This window comes from Epinephelus fuscoguttatus, linkage group LG3 (genome assembly GCF_011397635.1).
Source record: "Epinephelus fuscoguttatus linkage group LG3, E.fuscoguttatus.final_Chr_v1".
In the NCBI taxonomy this organism is placed as follows: Eukaryota; Metazoa; Chordata; class Actinopteri; order Perciformes; family Serranidae; genus Epinephelus; species Epinephelus fuscoguttatus.
In genome coordinates, this window is record NC_064754.1 from 19,112,426 (window position 1) to 19,125,675 (window position 13,250).

Sequence of the window (13,250 nt, forward strand, 5' to 3'; positions counted from 1 at the left end):
CAGTTTGGCAGCTGTCTTGGTGTCAAGCCATCCACCATCCCCTCCACCTACTGATGACAAAATCAGCTCATATAATACGTCACTTTAGGAATTTAATATGTAGTTATATATGTGTATGTATGAAATGTACAAATGTAACATATCCCTGTTTACAGAAATGTACAATGACAACATTTTATTTTGGTGACTGGGCTAGGGGTTAAAAAATTGTGAACTCACTGTCTATTGCTGTTTGGTTGTGATCATATCTGCGCAACATGACTGTTTTTTAAATTCACCAGCAGGTGTCCTTGTACAGTTATCATCTCAAAAGTATCCAATAACAATTTGCATGGCAGGCTAGACTCAGCATAGTGTAGTATGCAGGTCTAAACATACCACAGTCCCCAGTATGACTAAAAAAAATCTGCCTATGACTTTACTGCATATTTCTCAATAACAGCAATGGTCACAGTAGCACCATGGTTTCAGCTCAGTTTAGTGGCAAGATTTTACAAATGTTTCCAAATGTCTAGATTTTTATTTGAAGATGCATTTTAATCCAAGAACTAATAGTGATGTTGTGGAATATTTGCTAGACATCTTAGTTGTAGTATGCATAAACTACACTACGCTCCCACTCAGAGTCTGTGTCTTAAATCACTCCTTATTTACTAGGTAGTGCACTATATTTACTCTCCTCCCATTTTATTTGAGTCTCCTAACTCTGAGTGTGAAATTTATTCTAGTGCCCTCAAAATTTGTACAATGGAATAGAAAGTGGTGGTCATGGCATGCACACTACTTTCTGCTAATGATCCTGAAATGCGATGTGTTCCATTTCATTGATAAGACTTAGTCTAATCAATGAAATGGAACACATTTGCAAGAATTAGTCTTTTTTGTAGGAAGTAGTGAATGATTGAACTAAGGCGTGAGACACCCAGAATTCGGACACTTAAACAAAATAGTGAACAGTTTATATAATACAGTACATTTCTGTGACCTTTTTACTGATAACCAAGCTAGCTATTAGCAGTCTGAGGCTAATGTGTTGCCGATACAACAGTCTAGGTAACTGTTAATTTACTGTCGGTCTCTTACCCTTTTAGACTCAGTGTTTACTATATTAGTTCCCGTGTTGTACTACCTCTGGAGAATTCAACAGCTAATCTGTACTTTTGTGAATCCATATTTCTTGTCACTGAGCTAATTTAAATTTACAGTACCTGTGGTGCAATTCTGTTTCTGTGTAGACTGTCCCCTGACAACCCAATGGCCATAAAAAAATGCTGGCTATGCTTTTTTTCTGCAAACCATTTATACCGTACACTTGCATGTTATTATTTAGCAGTGACACTGAAACTTTACATTTCAACAATGCTGTGGTTTAGGCACAAAAACAACTTGGGTACGACTTGTAGAATGGCGGTGTTTTAGCTTAAAATACCCAGTTGTAGGGGCAGCAGTGTCTGGGTAAAAACAATTGCTTGTCATGGCGCTCTTCCCACTGGGAAAACCACAACAGGTGACTAAAAAACAACCCCGTTTCGGGCCTGAAAAGTCATCCACCACCCCCTTCACCTACTGATAATATTGTAACTTAACATACAATAGCATAGGCTTTAAGTGTTGTAGTTTGAGGTCGCTGTTGTTAAGGTTTGGTAGTTTCCAAGGTTCAAAAGTGTCACACTGTTTAAACTTCAGATCTGAAGTTGGGACAGAGAAGCAGCAGTGCAGACAGCCCCCGCACAGATTAACTTCTCTAAATTGGATAAATTAGACAAAGTAAACTTTGCTCACAGTCCATTTTGGGGGGTTTAGGAAGAGAATAATCAGGATTAGTCCAAATAGGGGAAAGAGAGACTGATCGTATGTGACATGCTCTCTCCATTAATAACTTCTGCATGATGTTTTACACCGTTTCTCTTTACAAACTTAAATTTTAGTTTTTCCGTCCGTTTTTTGTAGTGTTCAGTTTGGGGCTTATATCTGTAAGTAAATCAAATAAATCATCATCACATCACATTCATTGGATATGAAGCAAAATTAGCTGACAACCATTGAATACATCTTTCTTATGAGTTTTTTTCTTGTGTTGCTTTCTCCACCATCCGTTCAAAAGCCTCCCACAAAATGAGTTTTGTAAATTCAGGTATTATCATTGCATCAAACTGTAGTTATCCAGATGAAGTATTAGGGTTTAAGCAAACGGTATATGACAGAATTAATGAACTGCTACCAATTAAATGATGTAATTCTTGTGTATCCTGAATATTAGCACTAGTTGCATGAATGTAAATGGAGCCATGGGAGTTTGTAACAACCCCCACAACACACCGTGAAGCCTGAACAAAAACTCTCATTTCTTTGCGTTGACATTTCGGTCCCCTTTACCTTTCTCTACCTTGTTTTCTTTACACCAAAATGTAGAGAATTTTTAAATAGCGGCACTCATCTCTCACTCGTGATGAAAGAATTCCACTTGGACCGGCGGTCACTCAAGACAAACTAATCAATTCAGAGGAGTAATATATTTGTAGCACCCTCAAGATGATGGTCCCTCTCACACAAGTGTGTGGACTTCATTCATCCATTCTTCCTTCTGCTCAGAAAGACAACAACCTCTTCAAACCTCAAGACCATTTAAAACGGATTTCGAACCCTCTTAACAGCCCCAAGTCCCAAATTAGTGGGGTCATTTTAGCCGTGAAATAATCTCATCTGGAATTAGAGTGTGTAATGAGGAAGACTTTGTCACACAGCTTGTAAGGAGTTTAACCTGTAATGTCTCTTGTGTAATAGTCCTGGTATGTAAATGCATTGGTTTTATCATGCACATTATGCTGTAGAGAGGTCGTTCTTCCTTGTTGAGAGGACTTCTTTAATGTTCGTCTCTCAAAGAAAAAAGAGGATGACTTCACCCAATTAAACAACAGGAAGGCTCTATACATTTTGTGTTGCAGTTTCTTCTTATCTTTACAACAAATAATTCTCAGAAAATATTGCTTATGTCTGTTATCATTAGGGTATAATGGTACTTCAAAATCTTTTGAATAGAATTTAAAATAAGCACAACTGCAGCATGAAGCAAAACCAGCCGCCTTAAATTAAGAGTTTGTGACAAATACTTCAGCCTCAATAATTATTTAATAGTTGAATCAATACCCCTCTGACTCAGAATCAATAAACACTGATTATTCTAAGTTTCACTAATAACATTTATGACAGTGCTGTTGTTTTGGCTTGCAGTGTATTCCATGGAATACATGTAGTTTTGCCAACCCAGTCGCCAGAAAAAATGCTTCTACAAACCACGAATACGTTACATCTGTAAATTATGTGGCAGATATGTTAAAACATTTCAGCAATGCTCTGGTTTGTTTAGGCACAACAGCCACTTGGTTACGGCTAAGAAAAGATCATGATTGTGCCCAAAATATCCAGTTTTGGTGCCACGATCTTTGCAGGAAATGTTTTGGCAAAAAACAACCACTTTTTGTGACACTATCCCCACTGGACGCACAGTAACAGGTCAGTAAAACACAACCAGCTTTGTTGTTTGTTGGTCACAAGTGGTCTGTAGTTTAGTTGGCATCTTGCGTTGGTACCACGCCATGCACCATCCACCTTCCCCTCACAGTGACAAAGTCAGCTCATGTACTATGTCACTTCAGAAACGTTGATGTGATGCGTGGTTTGCAGAAATGTGCAATGCCAACATTTTTCTCTGGCGACGGGGCTTTGTTTTGTTCACCCTTGTATCTAAAGTGGGAGTGAGACAGGAGCCACTTTTTTGCCAAATCTACTCCAGACTGGCAGCTGTAGAGCAAAGCAGAAAAGGTTGATGTGAGCATAAATTACTTGATAGATATAAAGAATTTTAAATTGTGCAGTCTGAAAGTAGGTGATAACACTCCACTTGGTTGGATACCAAGACATATGCCACTCTATTTATCTTTAATTGTATGATTAATTTCAAGGATGATTTGTAATAATGGATATTTGAAAACAATTAACTGATCATCAGTAAATTCTGAGTTCCTCAGGAAAACTCTTCAGCTGCCGATGAGGTAAGCCCCCTACATCTTGACGCATCTTTGGTTTAGTAGATTATGACACACAGATCTCAAAGGGGGCTTGTTAGAGTCAGCTGTTGGGAGATGTTTGTCTTTAGGGTTTTCTCCCAGAAAGGGATTTCTGGGTTAATGTTCCAGAAAAAAATATGGTTTGGGTTAAAATGAATAGATTTCTGCCAGAAAGCAAACTTCTGCCATGTGTGCTCAGTCACAAAGAGGCGCACTACAAGGGACTATGAGGGGTAATGTTTTTGTTTTTAGAAAGGCTTGAGAGTGTAACATTTTGCACTAAAACATGATTACTTCCACCAAGATTTTTAATTGTTGGATTTGAATAGGCTACAAGGAACTGGGCAGCTACAGAATGATCTAAAAATAATAATTAAAATGGAGCTGCCCTTAGCTGCTGTCATTAAATATATGTTTCTTATACTGTTTGAAACCACAATTCATATTATTTTTATTTTGTAAAGGTCTATGGTACTTTGGGTAAGGTGGCCTGCCTCTGCTATAAAAATAATAGGAAAGCCTGAAAATTATTTCACAGTACTTTGAAATCTTTTGAGTCATCTATGGAGCAAAAATATCAAACACTCTCTGGTTTCAGCTTCTCAGTGTGTTTTTTTTTATGTTTTGTTTTATTGTTCATTTATTAGTTTGGGGTTTTGGACTGTTAGATGAGCAATTTGAAGATGTCGTTTCTTGCTGTGGGGAGATGTGGAGGGCATTTTATTGATCTATTAATTGAATAATCAAAAAAATAAACAACCAATTAATTGCTAATGAAAATGATTTTTAGTTGCAGCTCCAGATTATTGTTCCCAAAGTTGTTTGGTAAACAGACTTTTAATAATGAAGAGTTTGAAAAACCAAACTTTCGCTCATAAAATACTTGTTTAAACAGTGTCATTTTGTTTTTCAGATATACTAAGGTAAGTGGAAACATATGTCATACATTTCTGTTCTATCCTTCACATTTATACCATCCTCTAATAAATAATTTAAATGCAAAAACAACATATAAATGTCACCCACATTTTACCCATATTCTCCTCGTCTCTGTTGAAACATGGTTTAACGTTTTCTGAAAAACTTAGAAGTAGATTAGCCTTAAAAAAACGTCTCAACACCTTTGATATATCAATTTGTTTTGGTGTGTGTGTGTGTGTGTGTGTGTGTGTGTGTGTGTGTGTGTGTGTGTGTGTGTGTGCGCGCGCCTGACAATGCATCACTGACCCTTTGATAGGGGGATAAGTCGTTACTTGTGCGTCCATCTTGATTTGATGGCCGGAGAGAGGGCTGATTGACCCCGTGACCTTTCTGTGTGGGGCGACGCTCCTCGATGTCCAGAGTCCCTGTCAGCGGGTTAATGAGCGACGGCTGCTCAGGGCACGCTGGGCCTTGGCTAAGTGACCGGGCCGGATGACCACCCTCTGCTCTGACCCTTACGCTTCTCTATGGCCATCAGTTAAACACCCCCTCCACCTCCATGTTTCTCCACCACCTCATGTTCGTCCTTCCTCCCCCTCCCAGAGTGAAGCTGGGCTCAAGACCTAAGCTGAGGTTTGTACAGCTGCTGCACAAGCTTTCACTGGTCAACAACAGAAGTGTTCACTACTGCTTCCTCATGGCAGTTTGGGATGCAGCAATGCTCCTTCCAACACAGGTGCACACACAAATAAAACATTATTGTTTATTATATTCATTTTAGTGAAATTACAGATATTTATGCACATAGGCTGTGTGAATGCAAAAAAACTTAACTGTTACACAAATTCACTGTGATTATCTGTGTTTTTGTAGTACAAGAAATGAAGTACCACATTCTGGGGTAAACCACTTATAAACGTTAACAAGCAGAATATAAAAAACAAAACAAAAAACAAATGTATGGTTCATAACACACTATTATGTAGCCACAAACAGATATACAAAAAATTGTGTTCATGAATGTCAACAATTTGATCATAATAAGAACACATACACTCTAAAAAATGATTCATCAGGTTAGTGGATAAATGAATAAGCATAAATAGTTATGATTGTTACATTAGCGTGTTTTAATCAGTTTACAACCTACTCAAAGAGGCTGGTCAAAATAAAAACATTTTTGACATTTCTGAGTAGGATGGGATCAAAACACACAACTAAGAATATCTTAAATTAAATAATTTGACCACTAAATATCAGCACAACTTTTGGAAAAATATCAAGTTGGTTCAAATCAATCATGTTGGTTGTAGTGAACTAATTGAGTTTGTCAGAAAATAAAAGACTCATAGGGTTGACTCAATAATGTCAGAGTTCTAAGTACTTAAAAAGATGCATGCAAATTGTTACCTTAATTGTTTTAAATTGAACAAGTAAATTATTCTTAGCTTGTGGATTGTGTACAACCAGTGACTGAGTACTTGATTTTACAGTATAACATGGCTGTTATCATATATAATGAGAGTACACATGAACAAACAAATGTTATAAAGCACGTATTAACTATTTATACACAGTATTCATAGATGGATTTAAAAGTGTTAATATGTGTTGACATACAGTAATTTGTGATTACAACTATGTTATGTTTGCCAGCATTCCTTATCTGTTAATACATCAGTTATTGATGCTTTATGTGCATTAAAAATGTCCTTAAATCTGCTTACAACTACATTATTCCATGTTGTTCAACGTATACTAATGCTTCACATGCAACTTCCAAATACTAAATAGACGAACGGTTAAAATAATGTGCTGCCACTTTTAGTAACCCCATACCAATATGGTATATTTTAAAATGATTTATAAGTTGTAATTTATGGATATATCAATGGTTAATAACGCCTATTTTATTGCTTTACACACCAGTAAGAAAAATCTTTAAAAAAACAACAACTTTTGGTCAGCCAGATTGTAAGAAATCCATTGGGCTGGTGCATACTCTCCATATAGGTAACTTACTTATATAGATAACTTTACTTTTTCTTCTACTTCACTCCTAATTGATGATCTAAGGTGAGAAGTTCATGGCCCTTTTCTTAAAGACTTGGTAACGTTTATAGCAACAGCCTTGAATGCTTATATAGGAGAGTGAATTAATCATTACCAAAAGAGTTTCTGACCTAATAATAAGCCATTAGGTCTGCCACTGTCAACACTATTAAAAGATGTCACAAATGGCTTTTTGCTGACGTATGAACATTTATATATGATTAGTTAACTATCAACAGCAGTGTTCTTTCCAACATGGCAGCCCCACATAAAAGCTATTGGTTAAAAAATATAGATATAGGACAGACTTATGATAATACGGTGAGATACTTATCACGGATCATAAAACACAGAAGACCAAAAGGAAAATATCAGACTGATGAAATAACAGCAGTAAAAATACAATAACAGATGTGCAGAAACAAACAAACAAAAAAGGAGCTGCTATGAATACAAGCATACTTAAATAATTACAACCTCTGACAAAAATAGGCATCTAATTTTGTAAATTGCATTTGTATTGTTGTATTTAATACACTCAGTTTAAAGGCATTTTGGTCCTTGGGAAGTTTATAGATTGGATTAATTTGCACATTTTTCTGCACCTAATACAAGCTTTAATCTTTAATATCTAATCTCCATACATGTCTGAACCTTTCCTGATTGTATGAATTTGTCTTATTCGCTCAGCAGAGTTGGCTCACAATGCAACAGGCTCGTTTCTTGGAGCACGTGAAGTCTATGGCCGCAGCTGAAAGCAGCCCATCCCAGTGTGGACGTTTGTTAAAGTGAACAGGGTAATGAATTTTAAACTGCTATAGTAACAGCTCTCAGACATGTGGTTTTAGTGTGTGAGCATGGGTGAGTGGGTGGGCGTGTGTGTGTGTGCGGTTGGGATTTGGGGTTGTGTCTGTGTCTATGTATTTTCTATGAATGTAGGGGATATGTGCATAGATGGGGGTGGGGGCTGGGAGTCAGCCTCTGTGTACGTGTGAGTGTATGTGCGGAGGATAAAGACCTAGCAAACCAGCCTGGCTTAGTTGACAGGTGACAAGGGTTGTTTTGAATGGGGATTTTGTAATACCAACAGTGAGGAAAAAGCCGGGGTACCAAGGGACTTCTGAAAAGAGAGAAAGAGGACTTTTCTTCTAGCAGTGACGGAAGAGAGAAAGGGCCGTGAAGGCTTCGGGGGACTTAAGGATCCCACTAATCAAACTGCTCCACCGTCTAGCGCACTCATTTTTATTCAAAACGTAGAAATGCTAAATCATTCCAATCGGATTGATCCCTGTGTCAGTGCCTGTGTGGTATTTTCATTCTCCGCTTTCCGCCGTGTCCTCAACTTTGACATATCAGTCAAGCAAGGACAGAGCTGTTACAAAGAGTACTGATCCAGAGGCAGCCTAATGGTTAAGAAGTAGCATTTTAAATGTTGTTTGTAAATTTGCATTAATTAACGGGCCCTCTTAAAATGAACCACTTCAAATCGTTTCATCAGAACGTTTTCCCAAAAGGTTTGCTTAATACGATATTTATGTGTGTATCGTTTCACTAACAGTACCATTACATCACATGTAACTTAATTAAAAACAGTAGTGTGTGGACAAGGGTAGGTAACGACACATAATTAAACCATTCAGTATTCTATTCTGCCTAATACTTGATAACACTTATTACACTCATATAATGTTGGATTTAAATTGCTGCTGCTATTTACACCCTAACTGACACTTCAGCTGATAACAGTGCATGCACTTCACACATCTCTGGTGCTTCAACTGAAATTTCAGTTGCTTTCATCACTACATTTCAACTGATTATTTAAGTACTTTAAGATCCTTCTCTTAAATTGACGGATTAAATCAAATCAAACCAAGTTATTTATACAGCACATTTAAAAACAACCTCAGTTGACCAAAGTACTGCACAAATTAAAGGAATAACACACAAATATATAGCAATATAACATGTACTCAAATATAAAACAGAATAACACCGGTAAGAACAATTACAAACGTAAAAAAGGTTATAAAATACTGAAATATTAAAGCCACTACAAACAACCAGAGGCCATTGAAAACATTTCCGTTTTAAGATTTGTCTTAAAATTGTCAGTGGAAGGCTATTCCAAAGCTGTGGAGCAGCGACCGCAAAGGCACAATCTCCCTTACCCACCAGCCTCAATCGTGAGACAGTTAAAAAACATTGTTCTGAGGAGCTAAGAGGTCGGGAGTTGGAGTAGGGGCAGAGAAGTTCAGCAGTATACTGGAGTGCCAGCCCATGTACTGTATGGCTTTAAAAACAAGTAAAAGAACATTAAAATCAATCCTGTATGTGATAGGTACCAGTAAATGTCAGCGACCCGCCCCTTCTTCCCCTCAGCTAAACAATTTAGCTGACATTTCAACTGCTGTCACTGCTTACACACTGGCTGACACTTCAACTGATTACAGTGCACACACTTCATACATCTCTGGTGCTTTAAGAGACATTGCAGCTGCTTTCACATCCCAACTGAAAAGTTAAGGACTTTAATTTCTTAAGAGGATTGTGTGGCCTAAAATGCCTCATTTCATGGAAGCGTTTCTAAAGAATTGCGATGCATGTTACAGTGTTTTTAGACTTTTTTTTTTTTTTTGCAATGAAAAGTGGACCAATGGGGATGGCTAGTAGCTCACCTGGCAGAGCAGGTGCCCCATGTATAAAGGCTTAGTTCCTGCCGCAGCAGCCGGGGCCTCAATTTCCACCCATGGCTCTTTGCTGCATGTCATCACCCCTCTGTTCCTCCTCCTTTCATGCTGAAAAAATCCCTAAAAAATATCTTAAAAAGGAAAATTGCAAAGATATGGTGATTTGTGTTGTCTGTTGTCACCACATTTCAGTCATTCTCCAGGTATGTTTTGTGGTAGAAAAGTATTTGTCAGTCGATGACTTTTGTTTGCGTTCCACCACAACTTTACTCACTGTGCAAAATAGTTTAACCCCGCTTTTAGTGCAGAACATCAGGGAACTGCCTCGCATGGTCTTTAGCAGTTGTTTTTGTTGGTAAATGTGAGACGTCCATTCTGCACACATCTGCATCTTCTCAACCAGAAACAAGGAAGTGAGTTTGGTGACATTGTGCATTGAACTGCTATGATTGGTGAAACTAGCAGGAATATGATGATCAGTCACATTTGCAGAAAAACGCAACACCCTGGAGGAGCTGTGTAAGGGCTTTTACACACCGAGGAGTCTTTTGCGTGTGAATAGTTTGAATGTCAATATATTTGTTCCAGCTGTTGTTTTTGTCATTAGTATTTTCACAAAGTACATAAATATTACACTGCGAAAAAGTGACATAATTGTTTTCAGAACAAGGTTGATTTTTCTGAGCCTGATCAACCAATCGCATTGTGCCTGACCTTATGAGGATTACAAAACAACAACATAGAGACTCTGTAGTCTGTGTAGATGGCAAACTTTATTGCTCCTTTCAACCTTGACAAAGACAGCACATACCAGATCCCCTCCTTCCGTTCCTACCTTTACAGCTAAAGCCTCAGACATATACACTGCGTAACTGTTTACCAGAGACAACTCAGACTCATTTAGAGCATCTTGCTGAAAGGAAACAATAAAGTAACTTTAAGTAGCTGATGGTATGCAACAACTTACTTCAGACAGACTGCTGGATGTTGTTCTGGATCCTGGTAGTTGTCACAAATATGCATCACTGTCGGTCCAACTATTTGTATCAGACCTTTTTATTGAACAAGTGTTGCACCTGTTGCAGATTCACATCGCTGCTGATATGGATAGTTTTGATGCAAAAATATTTTGCATATTCGTGTTTATTTGTTGTGCCTCCGGTGTGTAAAGGCCTTTACTCTCAGAACTGACAGTTCAACTGCTTTCAGCCTCGGCACACCAACTGAGACTTAAACAATATTCAGCCTTCAGCACTTAGTTTAAATGCTTCAGTTGACATTTCGACCACTGACACTGCTTAAACACCAGCTGACATTTCAGCTATTCACAGTGCACATACTTCAACTACTAATGATATTTCTGATGATTAAACTGCTTTCATTTCACCTCACACTTCACACCCTTTTAGTGCTTTAATTTAAGTACTTTGATTCAAACTGCAACTCTCACACAACATCTCAGAGGCAAACAATTGACATTTTTAGGCTTTTTAATTTATTTACAGTGTCTCTACCCAGGTTTCAACGTTAGCAACCACACCTGAATTATCTCCAGAAAATCTTACCATTTCTGATTATACATTTAACCATAAAATGTTGAAGGAATGACTGCCTACACACATAAAACACACACAACAAACTTTATTCAAAACTCAAAAATCTAGAATTTATTGCAGAATCTCTCAGTATTTATTTTTCAGTAACTCAAACACCAATCAGTTACATTCAACTTGTAGTTTATGGTAAATGTGAGAATCGGTCTGTCTCGCCTTATCTTGTCTGGTCTGATCTGTCTGTGTGTGTGTGTGTGTGTGTGTGAGGGTGTGTGAGGGTGTTCTGTTTGTGTGTATGTGTGTGGCATTTGGGAGGCATAATATCTGCATAATTAATCTCAGTGGGCAGGGCTCGCTTTTGCTACTGCATGTCTTCACACTGGACCTGACCGCCTCTGTGCCATCAACACCTGCATCTTGTCTCATCCAAAACTATTTGTGCTCCATGTTACAGTTTGCAAATTTTCATTTAAAGGGGAAATTAAGAATCCCAATGTGTTATTTCCATGGACAAAAAAAAAGTTTAGTCCGTATATGTGAGGATGAGCTCTCTCAAAGCCATGAACCGGAGAAGAAAGTCTCAAACTTGTGATTTCATGCTCTCAGTGTCATCTAGAACATCTTTTCCAGTTCACTGTCTATGGAGCAGTCCCAGACCATGACGTCATAAATTTGAGAGAATTACTCCTGTTATCAATATTTCTGGAGTGTCTTAAACCATAGGAGTAACATTTTGGTTAATTGTTCAGTAATCCAACTGATGCACATCATTTCTTTCCCACTTGACAAAAACCCACTAACACCCACTTACATCTGGCTTTTGTATTTAATGGGAAAGGCTTCAATCGGCATTCATAGCCAGGACAAATTAATCTGATGTAGTCATGAGTATTTATCAACTCAAGCTCCAGTCAGCTCTAATTGGCAGTGATGGAAATACGACACCGGCGTGGACAGAGACATATAAAGCTGCAGCCACATTGTGTTTGGAGCAAGACACGCCCCTACAAATTGCATCCGCCACCATTACAAGACAAATCCACCACCAGTGCGATGGTCATTTGAATCCTGCTAAAATGCCATCTTGTAGTAAATAAATATGAGGCCAAACATAGCAATAAAACACTTTATAATTCATTACACATGAAGACATGATTCACCTTATAAGTAACAAGCTGTAATCATTACCCTAACCTTTACAGCCTCTCTTTTAACCGAACACTTCGTAGCTAGATAAATGCTAACTTAGCATTTTCTCCAGGGTTTCCGCTCCCAGACCAAGAGGCGAAGTGGGCTGATTGTGAACTAACATTTAGGTATGGTGGGTGAGTCATGTGGCTGTTGAGCGGGTCTCATAGCTGTTTTAGTCGTGGACACACTAATTTCGGCCCTTTCTGCGGTGCGATGCAATGACAAGGCACCTGTTTGTTGCCATCCAAGCAGCGCTCAAAAATTGTTCAAAAGTGTTGGGCTAATTTTGGTGGAGAAGGGTGTAAGTGTGTTCACCTTAGTAACTGGACTAACATCAGAGTGGATTAGTGGCTGCAACCAACAGAGAAATTGGTAATTGTGTTTAAAGGAGACAAGTTTTTAGGGTTAAACACCCCTGCTGTGACCCAGGCTGTCCAACGGAGAACATTTACCCAGGCAAACAGTGGCCTCTCCCCTGCCCCCACCCCCGTCCTCACGCCACCTCCACCCCAACACACCCACCATAGTGGCTTATAACACCCCCAGGAATGAAAAGAGGAGCACTGACTCAACTATCATCCTCTCCGGCACTGTCCGAGATTAAATCATGAAATCATTTAGTGTTTGTGTGGTCTTCCCTGGCTGCGGGGAGAAAGGATGGACCGGGTAGAGAGAGAGAGAGGGAGAGAGTAGGGATCCAGCTCGAGTCAGTGTGTGGGAACCACATAGGGAGAAATCCCCGGCTGATCCTGGCCAAGACACTTTGTTTTTCTCCT